We start from the raw sequence: 22206 nt of genomic DNA, 5'->3' as shown, positions 1-22206 counted from the left end.
GTAACATAGTAAATAATATTTACTGTAAGTCTGCTGATGTTCCCTGAACTTCTAAATGACTCTTACTATATACTAATTATATGTCTATTAGAGGTACTGAGCTCAGTGACTGTTTTGAAAGTTTAAAAAAAAAAAAAAAAAGATAGTGCTTCTAGTATCAATTGTTGGTTTTATTTCTGAAAAAAGGTTAATGACTGATCAGTCTCAGAAGAAAAAAAAAAATATATAGGTAAAGATGTCAAATCAATAGGGTCACCTAAATGCTTTTACCAAATTAAGCATAAGGGATCCTTTTACTAAGCTGCGTTAGGGCATTAATGCATGTAATCGCACGTGCTGAATTGCCACACGCGCTAGACCTTAACTCCAGCATTGGGCTGGCGTTAGTTTTAGCCGCATAGCGCGCAGTAATATCCTGCATGCGCTAAAAACGCTAGCGCACCCTAGTAAAAGGAGCCCTAAGATCCAGAAGTCTTCTAATTTTTTTTTTAAGATGTATTTCTGCTTATTACTTGAAATACATCATTTAACATTCTCTCATTTTCTATACCTTATTAAGTTAATTTGACTAAAGTAGACATAATAGCCTTTTGGCATTCCTGAAATATTAAAGAATAATAATAGTAATATCGTATCAAAATGTCATGAACAGTCTTTATTTCAGATGACATTTTTTAAGTTGACACAGTATGCGCAACCATATTTTCCCTGTTTAAGTATAAAAGCTACAAATGCAACTGATCTTTGTATCTTAGATGGGACTGCTATTTAAATAGAGCTGAAAGGGATCATGGAGCAGTTTCCTAGTAATAGCAGCTGTGATAGCAAAACTCTCTATGGTTCACTAGCCCACCCCCCAGACTACATAAGCCACCTCTGTGCAGCTCTATTAGGCTTTTTTAATCTGATTATTATGGTGGTGGTGGGGGGGGTCAGTGATCACTGGGGGAGTGTGTGTGGGTCTTTACTTTGTCCCTGTAGTGGTTATCTGGTCACTTTGGATACCTTCCGGAAACTTAGGCCTGTTTTTAGATCACCTAAGTAACAACGTATAAGTTCCATCTAGGAAGTCTCGTTAAACTTTCAAATTATCTTTGCAGGACAACTAAGTCTAGGTCAATGGCTCCCAAGCATCCAGAGAGTGAATTACAAGCATCTACAGGTACTCCAAATGCTGTCCCATGCAGGAACCTAACCCTATTTTCCCAATAGGATCCATTGTTCAATTGCTGCTGGAGCCAAAGCTCTATTTTTCCAAAGGATCAGCATTTAGTTATTCGCAATTTTGTGGTTTGTAAACATTTTTGGGAATTGTACTACTACAAATAATGTGAATGGACTGTAAATGAGTATCTCCTTCTCTATCATCATCTAAATTGTCATTATGAATAAAATTTGCAGGATTACGTCTCCTTGAATAGTTGCGTCTGTGTGACTGGGAAAAAAATTCAGATGCTATTCTTTTCCTTTTTTTCTATAAACAAAGGATTAGAATGGCATAGCAATGGCATGGGCACAAGTTAGGGAGGAGTGCAGTGCCTCCCTCCCCCAACACTTCAGGCTAGCAATGGAAAGAGAATTACCATATAGGTCCTAGGCCTGTCTAAATTTTGCTGCTACTGGCACTGTCCCATTTTCCATTTGTTCCTGCTCTATAGCCCAGTATCTCTCCCTATTCTTCCTAGTGCACCAGCAGCAAAATGTTTTATAAAATATAATGATGATCATCACAGAACCCCAATAAAACAAGAAGTGGAACCAAAGATCTGAAGCAAATGTTTATTTCAAATAAAGAACAAAGGGCTCCTTTTACTAAGCTGCGTTTGGGTATTAATGCGCGGAATAGCACACGCTGAATTGCTGCGCATGATAGACCTTAACGCCAGCATTGAGCTGGCGTTAGTTCTAGCCACATAGTGCGTGGTGTAGCTTGCAGTAATATTCTGCATGCAGTAAAAAAAACTAGCGCACCTTACTAAAAGGAGCCCAAAGTCTTTAAAAAGACCAACAATGAGGTTGAACACGAGGCAAAATTGTAGGACGCTTCAAACAGTGGGACCTCCCCATGCCTGTACTACTGAAAGATTTGCTGACTCGCCTCCTCTAACATGCACTTCCTGTTGCTATATGGAATGAAATGGCAGAATCTTCAGGGGCACAAGTGTGGGGAGGCTCTGAAATGATTATTATAATTTTCAAACTTCTGCTTCTGCTGCACTGGTCAAAAGGGAAGTGCAAAAAAGGGGCAGGGATAAAAAAAAGGGAGGAAAAGACATGGATCTGGAGGGAGGTGGAGAAGAGGAAGAGAAATACGCTAGTCCTAGTGAGGGCTGAGAGGGTAGGGAGAGATGCTAATCCTGGTGGGATGAAAAGGGAAGGAGAAAGAGATGCTGATGGGATGGAAGGAGAGGTACTGATCCTGGTAGAAAAGAAGGAAAAAAGGAAAGACAGAGGGGAAGAGAACAATTGGAAGAAAGAAGACAGATGGGTTTGAGGAGAGGGAGACAAAGGAGAGAAGGAAAATGGTACATTCAAGTCATATGGGAGGGTAAGGAATGGGGGAAAGGAGAGAAAAATGCGAGTAAAAGTTGAGTGAAGGAAGTGGAAAAGGGCAAAAGTAGAAAGGTAGCGTGGAGAAAAATAAGCAAGGAAAGAAGGTGGAGGAGATGCTAGAAAAGTGAAAAGATGAGGGAATTACAGAGAGGTGGAGAGGTCAGAAGCAAGAGGTATGTTATGTGACAGAATAGGATAGGAAGGAGAAGACTGTAGGTATAAAAAAAAAGTAAAAAAATAAAAATTTGAACCTATAAATAAAAGAAAAAGAAAAAAAATGACAATATGGAAAAAAACCTCTAAATTAAATGCTGAGAGTATAAAATGAGTAACAGAAAGAAGAAAGTTAGAAATCAAAAGGGAGAGGAAATGTGGAGAAAGAATATTTTCATACCTTTTTATTAATGCTGCTTTTTATATTTCATTTACTTTTATTTTTCTAGTCCTTCCTTATTCTTTTTATCTATCTCCCTGCTGCAGCTACCACTGAACAGGTAGAAAGGTTGAGAGTTGTGACAACAGGCTGGAAGGTAAGTGTAGTCTGTGTCTTAAAGGCAGAAAGGAGAGAAAGCTAATAGCTGCCAATCTGAGGGGAGGGAAGTTTGAAGTTCCCTTTTCAAGTCACCAATCTTAGTTCCCTTCTCCTTGCTGTCTCTCCCCTCCTCCCCCAATGAAGCAGGTAAACTACATCTATGAGTGATGGTTGAAGAAGTTTGGAAATTCGTTACAAAAATAAGAGCCCTTTTTTGACCCGTTGGCTATGGACCCCTGAGGCATTTTCTCAATGATAAACAGAAAGGGCTCAAATCTAGTCTAAAGGATGCTGAAAGTTAGATGCCGGTCACACCACAAAAAACAATTAAAATTTTTTTTAAACAATTACGCACCTCTGGGCACCTTCTGGGACTGGTGCCTGGGTCCTTGATGCCTAGCAGTGCCTAGTGAAGCTAAAGCCCAGAAATGGACATGTTTAGGAGTGGTGCCGGAATTCTGTGTCACTAGGCGCCATTGGCCACGATTCTACAAGGACCCTGGATGCCAAAAATATAGGTCTGTAAAACCCTGACCACATTTCCAGTGCCTAGGGTTCTTGCTAGCCGCAATTCTGTAAGTGGCACCTGCCCATGATTGACGGATGGCAGGTGCTGCTTACAGAATCATGCCCAAACTGTATAAGGTCTTACAGCAACTGGGGAAGTACTATGCTATTTCTATATTGAAAATAGAATGAAACACATAGATTTTTGGCCCATGTTGGCCTAAAGAGAGAATTATTATGTAATAAAGTATATTTAACTGAATTCATACAACCAATATTTTCTGCAGTGTGACTGCCATAGTTTGCTGAAATCTCTGATTTTCATGATTGTTTATATAGTTTTTCTTAGATAGCCTTTTTAAAATAGGTACATTATGTCATGCTAATGTGCCTTGACAGCCTAGGTGCTCCATTAGAAAATTATTCTCCACGTGTACACAGATGATCACCTCCCTCATCATTGCAGAGCGATCTGTGCAAGGGAAGTTGTTACACTGTTTAAAGACAGTAAGGAAATGGTTATCAATTGCTCTTCTACATTTCAATGTGTAAACCCCCCCCCCCCCCCAGAGATTCTGTGATAGTTAAACAGGGAGTTAAAGAACTACACAAGACGCATTTCTTATAAAATTTCTTTATTATATTTAACACAAACAAAATAATCAAAAACAGAAAACCATAAGTGCCCATTTTATAAATGTGCTAGAAAACACACTTACCACGCATTAAATATAATTGCTTATTTACTGTTTGAAAAACACTGTTTTATATAGCATCATCCTTTTACAAGACAGATCAAACTCAGTTAAAAAAAAAAAGACTGAACACATCTATTCATAATTTAAGGGAAAAAATACAAGATATAGAACATACATACTTATCTGGGTTGAAGTAAGAGTTGATAATAGTCTCATCTGTGAAAATATTCAAATTGAGAAAAAAAATCAAATTTCTTTATATAATACATTGAAGAGAATTTAAGAGAGATAGCTACATACATAAAATTATTGTAATTATATTTACTTATCCGAACCTGTGTCCCCTCTGATGGGTTATATACCAAAACTGTAGTTAAGAATTATCCTCCCTCTTTTACTAAGCTACGAAAGAGGTTTCTCACAGGAATTCCCCCTAAAAAAATTAAAAATCCTGAACCCTCCCCATTCCAAAAAACCCCCCTCCAAAACAACCAAACCCATAATGGACCCCCAGATACAGCTACTGAAACCTACAAGATATACCAGTGAACCAAACAGCCTTAATGTCCAAGCTGGAGTAACAGCATTGTTGTGTTAAAACAGCTTTTGGGCTGCCAAATGTAACAAAAGCCTCAGGTGTGAAGAAAGAACTATGCTTTTGGTTTTTCTTCTAAAAGCAAAGTAATTAAACTGTGACATAATATCCAGAGATTGGGCCAAAAAATGGCCCAAAAATAGGGGTTTATATTCAGGTCAGCGCTGAACCACCCCCCTCCCGAATCTGTTTGCAGGCCTCTGCCAGGCCTGCCATGAGACCTGGTGGTCCAGCGGTGGCCAGGACAGGAGGGATCCCTCTCGCCTCCTGTCCCAGCCAGATTATAATTACTTTTATCTCCCTCCCACCTCCCCCGTGTACCTTAAGTATCCCTGGTGGTCCAGCGGTGATTCGCAACAGGAGCGACCTTCCTTCACTTCTGCCCGTGCAGAACCGCTAGTTAATTAGCTACTTTGAGAACTCGTGGCAAAATATTTTTTTTCTGAAGTTGCTTAGTCCCTAAGTTAAAGCAGATGATTATTTTTAAAGCAATGTAAATGGTGCCTTCTGTGTCAATGGCTATAGGAGCAGTGCTCTTGGATTGTTGTTTTAATGTACGTGTGTTTATGTTTTTTATGCATATAATCTTGGAAAACGCTGAAATTTTTGGCAGTATAGAAATTTTTTTAATAAATCAATCAGATGCTTGGATTTTTGTTATAAGGATGGCACACAAAGCGTTGTCACATATATAAATAACTCTGCACAAAGGTATCACATAACCCAAGGCTGGGTGGCTTTGATGAACCCTCCTCAACTAGCTAGCCTTTACATTTGGAAGCTATACAAGTTAACTCATGAACACAAGCGAGATCTAGGAGGCTTCTTGTTGCCTTAGAGAGACACAGGTGCTTTCAACTCTTAACTCTCACTCAGTGTTAAGATACCTATACTTATTTTATCATTCCTTCTACCAGAAACTCCCCAACCCTGAAATGTCCTGTCTGTCTATATTAGATTGTAAGCTCTTCTGAGCAGAAACAATCTATTGAATATTAGATGTACAGCACTGTGTATGCCTTTCAGCACTATAGGAGATCTAAAATTTTAAAAGTGGTGGGAAGACGACAAACACAGCAAGCATGTTTTTTTTTCTTCATGCAACAATATCTTCTGCGCCATATATAGAATTTATTCCAAAGCGGGTAATTCTATCAAGGGGTGCCTACTTTAAGAGCCTTTTAGGAGCCAATTCTATAAAGTAGGCACTTACTTTTATTTATAGAAAAGCAGAGGCATAAATGCACAGAAGGCAAAATCTCTGAATAGAAAGGAAGCTCTGCAATGAAGGGGCATAAGATGAAAGTAAAAGGAAGAGACTCGGAAGTAACCTGAGAAAATTTTTTTTCATGGAAAAAGTAATGAATTTGTGGTACAGCCTTCCAGTGGAGATTCAAACTGTATCTGAATTGAAGAAAGCTTTGGACAAGTACATAGGATCTCTAAGGGAGTAAAAGGGAAAAATATGTGACATGTGTGTCAAATGAAAAAATATTTATAGTAGCTTAGGAGTTATAATAGTACCACTGGACATATTTTAATACATCCCTGCTAGAAGGTAATGTTATAAAGGGATGCCAGTTCTTAGGTGACAATAATACTGCACATACAAGTATATATGTGCATGTAAATACCAATACTCCAGCTATGTGCTACCCTATAAAATGGCAGCTAAATGCAGTGGTGCATAGCTTGAAGATAGACATATATATGGGCGAAGCCTAGGCAGGGAGCACAGTTCCATTTGCAAGTTATTGTATTCTATAATTTATTTGCACATGATTACACCAGCTTTATTTCTGGCGTTAAGTAGTCATACCTAAAATATACAGAGAAGCAGAGAAACATTGAAAAATGAAGGCTGCTAAAGTTCATATGGCCTATTCTGCCCATCCATGCCATCTACATATTGTATATACAAATGGAAACCATTCATTAGTAGGAGAAACAGAGCAAAATGCTACAAGCAGGAAGAAACAAGTGTCCAGTTCTGTGGAATCACTATGCTATGCAATTCTCATAGTTCACCTTTTAAAATTCTTCAATGGAGACTACTTTGCTGTTTTGTTCTTCTGAGAACTCCCATCCCCACTGCAATAAGAAAGTACTATACAGTAAACAAAACAAAACAAAAAAAAACCCTATGCCCCGTGCCCAAAAGCTCATTGCTTAATTCATTGCAAAAACAATTTTCTTAAATTTGATATCTAACTTATGCTCCCGCTAGAATAGCTAATGGTCCAAATTTCAAGGCCCGAATTAAGATTGTCCATAGAGCAATCAAAACCTCACACAATTGTAATGTATTGATGTTGAAGTCCCACACAGAAAAAACGCTAGAACCAGCTTGAGTCTAATGTTCAAAATGGAAAGCAATAACCAGCAGAATATGAGGAAAAGACACTTATCTTATATCCCGACGACGGCCTGACCGTTTCACCAGTCGGCTTCTTCAGGGGATACCGTAATGCTCACTTGTTCTTAGTGTATGCTGGCAATTCAAAAACTTAGCGGTTGGTGAAAACAGTTTTGAAAATGTTGCTGCAATGGAAAATAGAAAAACATCAGATCACATGCATTAATTCAAAGGAAAAACAGGTAAGCACAAAGATTCCAAACATTAATATAATCACCCAAGGATAACTTTTGATCCATCTTTACAACGTGCCATAGAAACAAAGTGTTCTCTCTATTACAATGAGCGTGAGCGTCATTAAAGCCCTCTTTTAAATCTCCTGCACATCACTGATTGGGTGACTGATAGAAGAGTCATGTCAGGAAGTAAAACCCAGAGTGCACGGCATCCAAACATCTGAAGTCAGCTTTTGTGAATCAATGTAATCTACTGCCCCCAACTGTTTGAATGCTAACACTACATATGTAAATGTGCAAAGCAGTATTTTAATGCTTCCATTTGGATCACAGTGAGTTTGACTTTAATAGATTTTACCATAAAGTGAGCCTAACTTGGCATTCACTCATTTCGTCACAAAAAGGAAAGATGAACCGGAACCTTCTTAACCCCACTGACATATATTAAGTGTAGAGGATGAATATGAAAAGAAAAAAAAAAAATTAAAAGAAAAACCTTCCATCCGATTGCCTGATTTAACCCCTCTGGTTCAAGTGAACCTAATCTGAATATTCACTGTTATTCCCTTTGTGTCAGCATCTGTCTCCACCCCTCCAAGATGTGCAAATCCTGTCAATCACAAAACACTGTAATTGCTCAAAAACATGACCCTATCTATACAATGTTGCACCAGAGGCAGGCTTCTTTCAACTGAATGGAAATTCTGGAACAAGGAAACATACAAGGAAGGTAATTTAAGAGTAATCTAATCTAAGGAAATATTTCATTATGGAAAAAGGATGGTGGATGTGTGGAATGGTCCCCCCCTAGACATCCCAAATGCCACACAGATAAGGGGAGAGTGTGGTACAGTGATTAAAGCTACAGCCTCAGCACCCTGAGGTTGTGGGTTTAAACCCACGTTGCTCCTTGTGACCTTGGGCAAGTCACTTAATTCCCCCATTGCACCATTCCTGTCTTCCACTCGTTATTCCCTATCCCTCCTTTTTATTTACATATTGTAATTAAAATTTCCTTATCCCCCAGTACCTTTCGTTTCTAATAAGTCTTAATTTGTCATAGTTTTAGTTTTACCCTCCTCTTATTTTATTCCAATCAAATCTAAAATTTTATTCGATTTTTCTAATTTTTAATATTGTAAACCGTCCAGATACATGTGATGGTCGGTATATCAAGCCATAAATAAATTTGAAACTTTATTAAGACTTAGCCAAAAGAAAAGATTTATAAAATATAAAGAGTTTTACCTCATACAAAATTGTCATTTCTTTAATAAGACATTAACTATTTTTTTCTGAGGCCCTCCAAGTACCTACAAATCCAAATGTGGCCCTGCAGAGGATTTGAGTTTGAGACCACTGATATAGACAGACCGGATAAGCCTTATGATCTTTATCTGCCATCAATGTCTCTATTTATATGATGCTCCCTCTGTATGTGCCAGCAAAAATATATGTGCTACACAGCTTCCTTAAAGCATGTTTTAAAAATGGCTCTATATTCAGTTGTATCTTTAAAATTCCTAGACATCCCAAATGCCACACAGATGCCCTGCAAAATCACATCACATCTCAAGCACTGAATTCTGTCAGAATCCTTGCTTATATTGATTGTGTTTATATTAGTGCACTTCTATTACATTTTCAGACAAGACTTACCTCCTAGACATTTATCCCACAGCACCTTCTGTCCAAACTGCTGTAAAAATACCTTCACCAGGCATTTTCTAGGTGTGCTGGAAACTGAATCAATCCCAACACCTGAATGTGGCTATCTCACTTTTCCCATCAGATATCTTGCCAAGTTTACCTGAAATATAAGATTATTACATAGGAACTACAAAGTTATATATGTCACCCAATATTATTGTATGCCTCCGAAATGAAAAAAAAATGTACATCACCAAAAAAACCAAAAACCCAGCAAATAGATCAGGACTCAAGACCTACAGTATCTGTTTACTCAGGCCTTTGGCAGAACGTGAAATAGCATAGGCAAATAGTTTGAGTTGCAGTCTGTTTCTGTAGGCTCCCTTCTCTAGAACACAATAAAACCTTCTCCTTGCCTCCAATCTTGGGTCTCTTCTTACGGTCTCCTGTCTTATTAACAGATGACAAATCAAAGTGGTTACAAACATTAAAATACAAAGAAAGAAATGTCATTGTAAAAGGTGGCCTATAAAGTTTAACATAAAAAAGCATAAAAATATATACAACAGTTGAGGACTTATCTCATGCATTAATGAAAGGAAATACTTTTTTTTACATAAAGCATGGTAGATGCGTGGAACAGTCTCCCGGAAGAAGTGGTGGAGACAGAAACTGTGTCTGAATTCAAGAAGGCGTGGGATAGGCATGTAGGATCTCTGAGAGAGAGATAATGGTTACTGCGGATGGGCAGACTAGATGGTTCATTTGGCCTTTATCTGTCATCATGTTTCTATTAACAAAAATACTTTTACCCTGAATTTTGGAGCTGCCCCAGTTCCTCCTGACCGAGAGCTGAACAGTAAGATTTGCATCACTGGAACTGTTACAGACTGAGAACTGGAGCAGTAAGAGGTCTGCTGCTTCTGTGGTCACTGCTGTAACTGTGTGCCTAGTGTCTACTTAAGTTAATTTGGGCCTTTCCAAACAATTTGTGTTGGCTATACTACATTTCTAAATAACTGGTATGATAGGGGCATGCAGATACAGGAGATAGCAGAAAATGAGGTGGGTAAGAGTGAAGTTTTTATATTATACAAATGCTGAATCTACATTTCTCCAATCACCAAATTTCACCATTAACTTTGTACAGACTACATTTTCTCTTGGATAACATGTGTGTTCCACCACCAGCGTAGTGGTTAGAGCAATGGACTGAGAACTAATGAAGTAAATGTTCAAAACCCTCTGATGCCCATGTGGCCTTGGAGGTTGTGACGGAGACTACCATTCTGGGTTTCAAGCGCAAGTTGGATGCACACCTCCTTGAAAAACACATTGAGGGATATGGGTAATCAGGTTCTCCATCTGGGAGCACCTGACTTGGCCTCCGCGAGTGCGGGTCACCGGATTAGATGGACCTAGGGTCTGATCCGGTGAAGGCGTTCTTATGTTTGTTTTTTATGTTTTATAAGCCACTTAATCCTGCATTGCCTCAAGTACAAAAGGTAGGCTTGCGGGGGCAGGAACACAAATTAATCATATCTAGCCCTCAGGCTTGTGGATGCTTTCTATGTGCTATTTCAAGTGTCTTTCATTTTCATAAAACAGTAATAGATATTTCAAAAGCCATCTTTTACGATTCATAGACAAAATTGCGTGAGACAACGGCGCGCCAACAACTGAGCGCAGACAACTGAACGCAAGGTTGACGGCACGCCAAAGAAAAGCACTATTTTAAAGGGTTCCGACGGGGGGTGTTGGTGGGGAACCCCCCTATTTTACTTAAGACATCGCGCTGGCATTGTGGGGGGTTTGGGGGGTTGTAACCCCCCTCATTGTACTTGAAACCAAACTTTTTGCCTGTTTTTAGGGAAAAAGTTCAGTTTTAAGTATAATGTGGGGGGTTACAACCCCCCAAACCACCCACAACGGCAGCACAATGTCTGTTAAGTAAAGTGGGGGGGGGGTTTCTCCCCCCCCACCCCCCGTCGGAGCCTTTTAAAATAGTGCTTTTCTTCGGTGCGCCGTCAACCTTGCGCTCAGTTGTCGGCGCGCCGTTGTCTCGCGCAATTTAGTCCCGTCACCATCTTTTACAACTTAGCTTTAGGAAAGTCAGCACAAGATAACATATATGAGGGCTGTTCAAAAAGTATCAGACTTTAATTTTTCTTGCATAAACAAATAAAGCTAGGGAGGTGTGGTTTGGTGCATGTATGTAAGCAACCCTAATGTGCATAATTTAATTTTTTCCCGGCTACAGATGTCAGTTGCCAGCAGACCGCCGATGAGTGAGGACGTGTAAGTGAGTGCCGTTGGATTTTTGTTTTTAACAAAATGACAGAAAAAGTTGAACAACGCTACTGCATTAAATTTTGTGTAAAGCTTGGCGATTCCCAAGTGAAAACGATCTGCAAGATTCAACAGGCCTTCGGGAATGAAGCACTGGGCACCACACAGATAAAGGAGTGGTACAACTGCTTCAGAGATTGCTGCACATCAGTGGAGAGTGAAACACGTTCTGGTAGGTCCTCAACATCCAGAAACGAGATCATCATTGACCAAGTGAGGACCCTGGTGATGCAGGATCGTCGAATCATGATTAGAGAACTTGCAGACGAGGTGAGCATCAGCATTGGATACATTTATTCCATTTTGACTGAGGATTTGGGCTTCAGGAGAATTTCAGTGAAGTTCGTGCCAAAGCTACTAACGATTGAGCAGAAGCAACTCCGTTTGGAGATTGCAGAGGACATGCTGTAGACTGTGAACAGTGATCCCAACTTCCTCAGCACACAGCATGGCTCCGTGCGACTTCTGGCTTTTCCCTCAAGCTGAAAATGCCACTGAAAGGGACCAGATTTCAGTCAAGAGAAGAAATCATACAGAATGCGACAGACCAGTTAGGTGCAAGCAAGCAATCTGAAAAGAGGCGTTCCAGCGCTGCTTCTGACAGTGGCAGAATCACTGAAAGAAGTGTGTGGCAGCCCAATGGGACTACTTTAAAGGAGATTAGTGTAAGATTGTTGTATCTGAATACAAGTATTTTTTATGAATAAAGGTCTGATACTTTTTGAACAGCCCTCTTATACCATACAATTGATGGATGGTACCAGTGGCTAGTACAGAGCTGTCCTGGACTCCAATACCTATTCTACTTTGACCATTTTATAACCTGCTTCATCCCAGTAGACCAAAGTGGCTAACAATAATAATAATAATAATAATAATAATAATGATAAGAGAATCAAAACAATATTGTTAAGTTACATAGAAACCTTTCCACTAATGACAATATGCTACTTATGCACCAGTATCAAGATCTACCATCTGATTTAAAATATACATTAATAAATTAAATGATCATAAATAAGAGATAAAAGCTACTTTTTCTTAAAATGATGTAGCTACAAAAATTTTCTATTAAATAAAATTTTTTGTAGCTACATCACTGTGATCCTATCTGCAAAAGGGGTCAAGAAGAGGCCGCCACACTCCCTCTCGAAAGGAAATAGGGCGAGAGCTACAAAGAGTTGTTAGAGAATATTTTTATAAACATGAGAGCCCTCCCGGAAACAAAGTAACAGGTACCCCTCAGGTCTGCAAGGTCCACACTGTGCCTCTCAGGCACAGCAAGAGGATTACCACCACAACTACCATGCTCCAGATTTAGATGCTTTGGACCCTGCTAAACAGAACAGCCAACGCAGCGTCACCACACAACGTTATCTAAACCCTTCAAAAGTTTTCAAGTTTTTAAAATTTCTAGTTTTAAAACTACTAAGGGAGTTACAATTAAAATAAAGGAAGTGGACAAACATACAATCAAATTTTTTTTAAAAATAAAGTCATTAATACAAACAAACGGACTAACATGACACGAAAGGGATATGGGTAGAAATACAATTTAAGATAGGAGAGAGGAACAGTTAAGGGAGAAATCCGAAAGGTGGGTTGCAGAAGATCGTTGATAAAAATGGGAAAATTGCTAAAGTTTAATAGAAAAAAAGCTGAACTTAAGAATTGAATGCTCCCTTAAATAGGTGACTTTTGAGATGGCCCTTAAAGCACCATTCACCCTTGTTTTCTGTCTTCCCTTCTCAAGTGCGAAATCAAGCAATCGTTTACCTTACACTATAGTAGTGTAAGTAGGAGCTCAGCAGCAGCTAAACCCAGACGTAGACATATGGCCAATCCATGAACATGCAGAGAGGAAAACTACAGAATAACTCAAGTTAAACAAAAAAACAAGTATGCCAACTTTGTCCTAGTGCGTCTTCTTCACTTTAACAACATAAATCCTCCCGCAGCTTTAACAGAACGAGTCCCGCGCTTATTTTATTATTATGAATTTTTTAACCTAAGGCTACCGGCAACGATCATGCGCAATAATAGTGACTGCGGAACCGGAAGCAGCGGTTGGTTCACAGGCTGTGACGTAGATATATTGACGCGCAGGCGCGGAACTGGGTTTGCACGCCTTTTTTTTTTTTCCCCCCCCCTTCTCCGGTAGTCGCGGGAGCTGAAAGCAGAAGCCAAGGAAGGAAGGAGGCGTGGCTGAATGTCAACGATAGCGAGGTAGAAAGGTAAGGAGAGAAAAAAAAGAACCTTTAATCTTTTGAGGAAACCTATTGTTTGTTTAATGTTTTTAGGCCGGTTGGCAAGCTCTGTCTCGCAAGATTAGTGTCAAGAGCCCGGACAGCCGTGTTTGGTACCTCGTGGATACATCAGCCTTTTTGGAGGGGGTGGGGGAGCGCAGTGAAAAGCAGCAGAAAAGTTGGATTGGGGCCAGGGCTTGGGTGGCAGTGGCTCACCTCCTTCCGACACCTGTTGCTAGGATTACACTATAAAAGTACATCTGCGCATTTACAGCAGGTTTTTCGCCACCATTTGTTTTCATTAATTTGAATGATATCATTTCACCCCCATATCTACAAACTGGTTTTTCCTGGTCTTTTAAGTTCCTGGCTTTTTGCATTTTGCTGGCATGTACTTGAATGCCTAGCAGTGCAGCAGAAAAGCTACTGGTAATCTGCTATATGTTAATTAAAGCTTTGTGAAAATCCGGAGTTTAATATAGTTCCGAATTAGTGCACTGTAAATTTTGGTGGTAGCTAATATTGAATTTTAATGTTTAATTTGAGCGTTTCTTGGTTTCTAACCCGCTCTTATGAATTATGTCGCCCGATTTGAAACTTTGCAGTAGTATGGTGGTGATATGTAGTGGTTGGTATAATAGTTAAGATACTTCTAGAACTCGAAGTCTTCCGCATAAGAGGTGTGAGGCGTCTTCTATTACTGGATTCTTAGAAAAACCTGTTTACCCTTTCAGTAACTATAAAGGGTAATTGAAATTTTAATTGGCTTGGTATGAAGTAATTCACGTACCAGTAATTCTTCTATGCATACCGATTATTGTATAAACTTAAGGTGTATTCACTTTTTGACTTGTGTTTTCTTTGTAGCTTCCGTGATTGTAGGTGCAGCCTTGTTTTTCTTCTGATTGATTTTGTTTTCTATTAAAAATGAAATCTTCTTGTAAGTAGCTTGAAACTCACAAGCAACAGGAACAGTGTCATCTGATAAGTATAAAATCTGTCACTAAACATTAATATTGATGCATTTTAAGAAGAATTATATATTTGGTGGTGTTCTACAAAATAGTGGGTCTCTTGGCCTATTTTTGGATAAAAGCCATACTTCATGGAGTCTTACAATGCTTTTCCCTGCATCTAATTGGCTGGCTAAGGTTCCTTGAGAATGTCTGAGCTGTGGTTATGTTTGTATCATATTCTATGCCGCCTCCAGCTTGGATTCACTTTAGTTGTACAATGGTAGGATGCAGCAACCTTTCCAAAGTACTAATCCTTGAAAGAAGGGGAATAATTCACAATAAATTAGCTCATTGAGTTTCCTCATTAATAATTTAATTTCCAGGCCTTAGGGACAGCAATCTAATCTAATCCTTAGGTTTGTATACCGCATCATCTCCACGCTCATAGAGCTCGACGCGGTTTACAGTAGGAGAATAGGAAGGAACTACAACAGAGGGTTAGAGGTAGAAGTGTGAAGAAAATTTAGAGGACTTGGGATGCCAAGATATAAGAGTTTCCTTGATTCCTAAGTTGGAGGGAGACTTACATGGCATGATTTGGGTAATGATATATTCAAATGTTGACTTTTAAAAATCATATTTCAGTATTTTTATATTGATATACACCAAGGGGCGTGGACTACCATTAAGACTTGTTATTAAACACGGATCCCATTTTATGCAGCGAGATCTAGTTAGCAACTATAATACATCTTAAGAGTAGCTCACTTTGATAACTACATTCCTGAATAGTAAGCTGGAAAGTGATATGATTGAAAGTGATATGGTCCTGCCTTTTGTTTGTTTGATTTTTAGCATTTTCTGGAAATGTCCACAGTTTCTTGACCAAGTAGTATTGGAGGAAGAGGATGACCAACTCATTTTGATCCATTAAAACTGACACTGCTGTACCTGAATATGTAATTCACTTTGCTCTCATTTAGCAAAGGTGAGTACTGTATTTAAATTTAAAATCAAAAGCTGTTAAACTACGAAGTATCTGGAAGACTGAGCTTCCCTTGGAGAAGTAGGGTGAGTGAGCTGCATGGGAAGGCAGGAGCTGTAGCTACAGAGACGGTGCTTTAACAACCTTCAGTCCTGGTTTTCCCTGCAGCCTGTTGTGTGGCTAAGTTTCCTTAGGAATGTCTGACCAATGGGCTGCAGGAGGAGGTGGGAGCAGTAGCTATAAAGAAGTGCCTTATTAACTTTTCCTTGCAGCCTATATTGACTGGCTAAGCTTCTTTAAAAATGTCTGAACAATGGGCTGCAGGGGGAGGTGGGAGCAGTAGCTACAGAGTCAGTGCCTTAGCAACCTTCAGTCCTGCTTTTCCAAGCAGCCTATTGGTCTGCTAAACTTCTAAGTTTTGTTAGGAATATCTGACCAGTGGGCTGCAGGGGGAGGCAGGAACATTTAGAATAAACCCCCAAAAGAATTTTGCTGAACTCCAGACCTAGCTAAATCACTTTCTCGTACCCAAAAACCCTAGATTTTTGAAAATCCTTAGGGCCGCTTTCAAGATAAAATTTACCTAAATGATTACAAACATACAATTATTGCTCGCTTTATGTGAGTAATTTAGGATAGGATGAGGCTTTAGAGCAGGGATCTCAAAGTCCCTCCTTGAAGGCCGCAATCCAGTCAGGTTTTCAGGATTTCCCCAATGAATATGCATTGAAAACAGTGCATGCACATAGATCTCATGCATATTGTGCCAGGAATCTGGCTAGTCCTACTGAATCCAAGGAGAAAGTCCCTGTAAGCCCCAGTAAAAACCCGGTGACCAGGTCTAGGAAACATCCTGAGCGAGGTGAAAAGCTGAAGTGAAGCTGGGAAAGAAGCCAGCCTTTGCAGCTAACCCATGGACAGCACAGGAAGATTTCCCCGAGGACTGGGAAATGGAGGAACCTGAAGTCCAGACCGAGGATTGTGATATGGAATGTCTGGAAAACTATGTATTACCCCAAGGGGAAGAGCGCCCAATGGAATGTGAGTAGGTTGCTAAGCCCAGGGTTTTTTTTTTTTTTTTTTTTTTGAGAGAGTTTTTTTGGTTTATGTTTTGGGAGCAGTTTGTGCACTGCTCTGACTTGTGCTGGGAGCTGCAGAAGTTACACCAGAGCTTGTCTATTGGGAGGGCGGCAACACCTGTGGTGAACAGGCTCCTCTTCTCCCAAACTGTTGGGGATTTGGCTCAACCCCACAGGGACACTGAGCTATTATCAAGAGAGCCTTGTACCAAGAAGCTAACACCTGAAGCATGAACTGTTCTGTGATGCTATGAAATGTGGCCGAGGGCTAAACTCAGGATTGTAGTATCACTATTCTGGACTGACTCTGTAAGCACGGCTGGTGCTAGGAGTAGGATATATTGGTTTAAAAAAGGAGTGACGCAACATTCTTGAAAGTTTGTTTTTCCACTCGTGCCAAATTCTGACATATTTTTGTTGTTTGAAACTTTTGGATGTTTCATTAAAGTGTTTTGTTTGAACAACCTGGACCTTTTTTGTGTACTCAGGACTAGGATTCAGCGAAGCCATTTGGCCTAGCCAGGATCCTTGTCCCACAATATTCATTGGGGAAATCCTGAAAACCCGACTGGATTGTGGCCCTGAGGGAGGGACTTTGAGACAACCTGCTTTAGAGTGTCTTACCCTATTTCAATCCATTGTAATAAGTTTGTACTATGAAGCTTTTTTTTTCTTTGTTGTATATTTTTGTTTTTTTTCTTTGCAATAAGAACATAAGAACATAAGCAGTGCCTCCGCCGGGTCAGACCATAGGTCCATCCTGCCCAGCAGTCCGCTCTCGCGGCGGCCCAAACAGGTCATGACCTGTCTGACTCACCAGAAGGGGCCCCCTTGCCACCTTGGTTTCCCATTGAAGTCCTATCTTCCCATCGAAGTCCTAACCCTCCGGTCTTGCACATTCACGACCTGGTTGGGTTTCTATACTTATTACCTGGTTTGCTTTCTATACTTGTATTACATCCCAGCACCTCTCTCAGTATCCCACGATCCCTTTATCCCTCAGGAATCCGTCCAATCCCTGTTTGAATCCCTGTACCGTACTCTGCCTGATCACTTCCTCCGGTAGCGCATTCCAAGTGTCCACGACCCTTTGGGTGAAAAAAAACTTCCATGCATTTGTTTTGAACCTATCTCCCTTCAGTTTCTCCGAATGCCCCCTCGTACCTGTTGTCCCCTTCAGTCTGAAGAATCTGTCCCTATCCACCTTCTCTATGCCCCTCATGATCTTGAAGGTCTCTATCATATCTCCCCTGAGCCTCCTTTTTTCTAGAGAGAAGAGCCCCAGCCTATCCAACCTCTCGGCGTATGGGCAGTGTTCCAGCCCTCTTACCAGTTTCGTTGCTCTCCTTTGGACTCTCTCAAGTACCGCCATGTCCTTCCTGAGGTACGGCGACCAATATTGAACGAAGTATTCCAGATGCGGACGCACCATCGCTCGATACAATGGCATGATGACTTCCCGCGTCCTGGTTGTTATGCCCCTCTTTATGATGCCCAGCATCCTGTTGGCTTTTTTCGAGGCTGCTGCGCACTGAGCAGATGACTTCAGTGATGCATCCACCAGCACACCCAAGTCTCTTTCAAGTCTGCTGTCTCCCAACAATGCCCCCCCCCCAATTTGTAGTTGAACAACTGGTTCTTTTTCCCTATATGCATGACCTTGCATTTTTCCACGTTAAAGCGCATTTGTCATTTGTTTGCCCAGTCTTCCAGCTTGTCCAGGTCCTTTTGCAGGTCCTCACACTCCTCCCTGGATCTAACTCTGCCGCACAGTTTGGTATCGTCTGCAATTTTATAACCTTGCACTTTGCCTCCTTTTCCAGGTCATTGATAAATATGTTGAAGAGTAACGGCCCCAGCACCGATCCCTGTGGCACACCGCTCGTGACTCCCCGCCAGTCAGAATATTGGCCCTTTACTCCGACCCTCTGCAATCTACCTGACAACCAGTGCTTGATCCATCTGTGCACATCCCCTCCCACCCCGTAGTTCCACAGCTTCCTAAGCAGCCTTTCATGTGGCACCTTGTCGAAAGCCTTTTGAAAATCGAGGTAAATGATGTCTATGGGTTCCCCATTGTCCACCCGACTGCTTATTCCCTCAAAGAAGTACAGAAGGTTCGTTAGGCACGACCTTCCCTTACAGAATCCGTGCTGGCTTGTTCTCAGTAGGCCATTTCTCTCGATGTGCTCGCAAATGCCGTCCTTGATCATAGCTTCCACCATCTTCCCTATAATTGAAGTCAGGCTCACCGGCCTATAGTTCCCGGGGTCACTCCTAATGCAGATAAAAATGGAATACCTCTACATAGGCTCAGGTATACCATGCAACGTTTCAATGCACTTAAGAAACTGCGTGCTAAAAAATGGTTTGTTTTTTTAGGAGTATTTCAGGGGTAATAATAATAATAATTTTATTTCTTATATACCGCCACAGCCATAGTAGTTCGAGGCGGTTTACAACGAAGAAGGGCTGGACAATCAGCGAAAATGGTACAACAGAGAGAAAAAAATGGTACAAACAGAAAGAAAGATGGGTACAATTATGGTAATGAAATGGTACAGGGAAGAAGGTCAAGACAATCTGCGTAAAGAACATAGAGAGATAGAAGGGGCCAGGGTCTTAGGGACCGGTGGATCTTTTGATCAGACAGCGTGGGAAATATCAGGTAAAGGGAGCTTGCTGGGAGGAGACTAAGGGGCATGGAGACACAGGGGGACTGGGTGGCACGAGGGCGAAAGCTGAGGGCAATATAGGGGTGCCACAAGGCGAGGGGGATCAAACAGAGGCTCAAGGGATGATAGCCCAGGAGGGGGCCGGTAGGGCTAGAAAACCCAGAGGAAAAGCGGGAATGTGGGGAAGCCGAAAGCTACGAGGGTAAAGGCTGAGGGCAAAGCGGAAGCACAGGGAACAGGAGAACTGGACGGATTCCTGAGGGATAAAGGGATCGTAGGATACTGAGAAAGGTGCTGGGATGTAATACAAGTATAGAAAGCAAACCAGGTAATAAGTATAGAAACCCAACCAGGTCGTGAATGTGCAAGACCGGAGGGTTAGGACTTCGATGGGAAGATAGGACTTCAATGGGAAACCAAGGTGGCAAGGGGGCCCCTTCTGGTGAGTCAGACAGGTCGTGACCTGTTTGGGCCGCCGCGAGAGCGGACTGCTGGGCAGGATGGACCTATGGTCTGACCCGGCGGAGGCACTGCTTATGTTCTTAGGTTCTTATGTATGAATTGGGTGAAAAGATTAGTTTTTAGTAGTTTCCTGAAGTTTAAGTAGGATGTTCCTGAGAATTCTATCAGCTGGTTTCAACACAGCAGCAAAGAGGGGCCACTCTAACGCTGTCCTCTAGTGCCAAGACACTTGTGAAAAAGCACACCAGGCTCTGAGGGAACTGTGTTTTCTTTCATCTCTCCTAACTGCTGCTCTTCTTGAGGATTCTATCAGCTGGTTTCAACACAGCAGCAAAGAGGGGCCACTCTAACGCTGTCCTCTAGTGCCAAGACACTTGAGAAGGAGCACGCCAGGCTCTGAGGGAATTGTGTTTTCTTTCCTTCAGGTGAGACTGCAGTCCCAAGTCAACACTAAAAGCTCTCGATCGGAAATAATCCCTCCTTTTTTTCTGAAAAAATACTTTTCACATTTTGGACCTTTCATTCTGTCCATTATCCAAAACAGCCTACTTACATCTACAGTACCATCTCAATGGAAGTTTTCATCAATCACCCCAATCATTAAAAATTATAAAGCCAGTATAAACGATTTATCTAACTACCGCCCGATAGCGAATATTCCATTCTTGGCCAAACTCACCGAAAAACTAATATTTAACCAGCTTTCCGATTTTTTTGAAAAAACAAACGCACTACATCCACATCAAACCGGATTTAGGAAATATTATAGTACAGAACACTCCCTAATAGGTCTAACCTCCAACATTCAATACCATCTTGACCACCACAAATCCGTAATCCTTTTTTCCTTAGACATCTCAGCTGCCTTCGACACCATCGATCACGACCTACTTTTAAATAGACTAGAAGAAAAAGGTTTAAGCGGCACAGTTCTAGACTGGTTTAAGTCTTATTTTAACAATCGTACTTCATCCGTGAAATTTAATAACGAAGACTCTACTATTTTTACCTCAACATTTGGAATCCCACAAGGATCCATTTTATCTCCCCTTTTATTTAACATCTTTTTATCGCCATTATTAGAAACTTGTCAGTCCATAGGTTTTATTCCATACGCATATGCTGACGATATTCAATTAATCCATCCTTTAGATCCCGAAAATATCACAGACATTGCTTCCATAAACCATAAATTAGAACAAATACATAACTGGTTGAATTCAAACAAATTATCATTAAATATTAATAAGACCAAATCCATTTTATTCAACTGGAAAAAAGATATATGTCTTGCAAAACCATTTCTTCTTAATAATTTCCCTATCAGTTCTGAAGCATCAATTAAAATTCTTGGGGTTATACTTGATGACAGTTTATCTTACCACGATCACATTTCCTCTGTCGTCAAAAACTGTTTCTTCAAATTACGTCAGATAAGAGCCATTTCCAAATTTCTAAATCCTTCTTCCATAAATATCTTAATACATTCATTTATCATTGCAAAAATCGACTATTGCAACGCACTATTCTTAAATATCACTCAGAAGGAACGAAGGCGACTCCAAATAATTCAGAACACGGCTATTAAACTTATCTACAACGCAAAAAAATTTGATCATGTATCCCCACTGATGATTGACGCACATTGGTTACCAATTAACCACAGGATATTGTACAAAATTATATTTCTAATCTTTAAGACTCTATCATCTAGCGAGCCACAATTCATTTCAAAATCTCTAATCCCCTACAAACCACAACGCTCTTTACGCTCATCAGAATTAAATTTACTAACTATCCCCTCTTTAAAAATCATCGGTACGAGAAGAGCCGACATCTTTACTGTAGCAGGCCCACAATCATGGAACTCCCTCCCTCAGTATATTAGAATGGAACATGATACCTCAGCTTTTAAAAAACTTTTAAAATCTTATTTGTTTAGGGACGCCTACGATCTCTAATATTTTAACGTATCTACTTGATCTAAATTAATATTCATAAAGAGTGCCTTGTAACAATTTACCCAACCTTTTGTTTTTTCCCTTTTTTCCTATGCCCTTATTGTAACTTTGTCCCCTTTTTCCCCGCTTTCTTGTTAGTCATTATTGAAATTTGTTGTTTTTAAAGTATATTAATGTTTCTATGTTTTATTATATTATGTACATCGCCTAGAATGTTTATATAGGCGATATATCAAGAATTAAATAAACTTGAAACTTGAAACTTGAAACTCAGAGTCCTGACATCCAGCTCTCTCACGGAGCTTTTTTTTTTTCCCCAAAATCCCTGCACAGACCTTTTTTTTTCTGTTACAATCTGCATCTGAT

At 40.4% G+C, this 22206-nt stretch overlaps 1 protein-coding gene across 3 annotated transcripts in view; it reads left to right on the top strand.

Moving 5' to 3' along the window:
* Positions 1 to 13604: 13604 nt before the first annotated feature.
* Positions 13605 to 22206, top strand: part of AKTIP (AKT interacting protein) — a 72846-nt gene continuing 64244 nt past the window's right edge. The window contains exons 1-2 of one of the 3 annotated variants that reach the window (XM_033942096.1): positions 13605 to 13710; positions 15534 to 15666. The gene's annotated coding sequence lies outside the window, so the exon portion shown is untranslated. Of the gene's footprint in view, positions 13711 to 13737; positions 13836 to 14128; positions 14152 to 15533; positions 15667 to 22206 lie in introns of those variants that run through there. The other 2 variants (XM_033942097.1, XM_033942098.1) reach the window with 2 other exon arrangements.

This window comes from Geotrypetes seraphini, chromosome 4, assembly GCF_902459505.1.
Source record: "Geotrypetes seraphini chromosome 4, aGeoSer1.1, whole genome shotgun sequence".
NCBI lineage: Eukaryota > Metazoa > Chordata > Amphibia > Gymnophiona > Dermophiidae > Geotrypetes > Geotrypetes seraphini.
The sequence above is the reverse complement of the archived record's forward strand: the minus strand, read 5'-3'. Positions and strand labels throughout refer to the sequence as shown.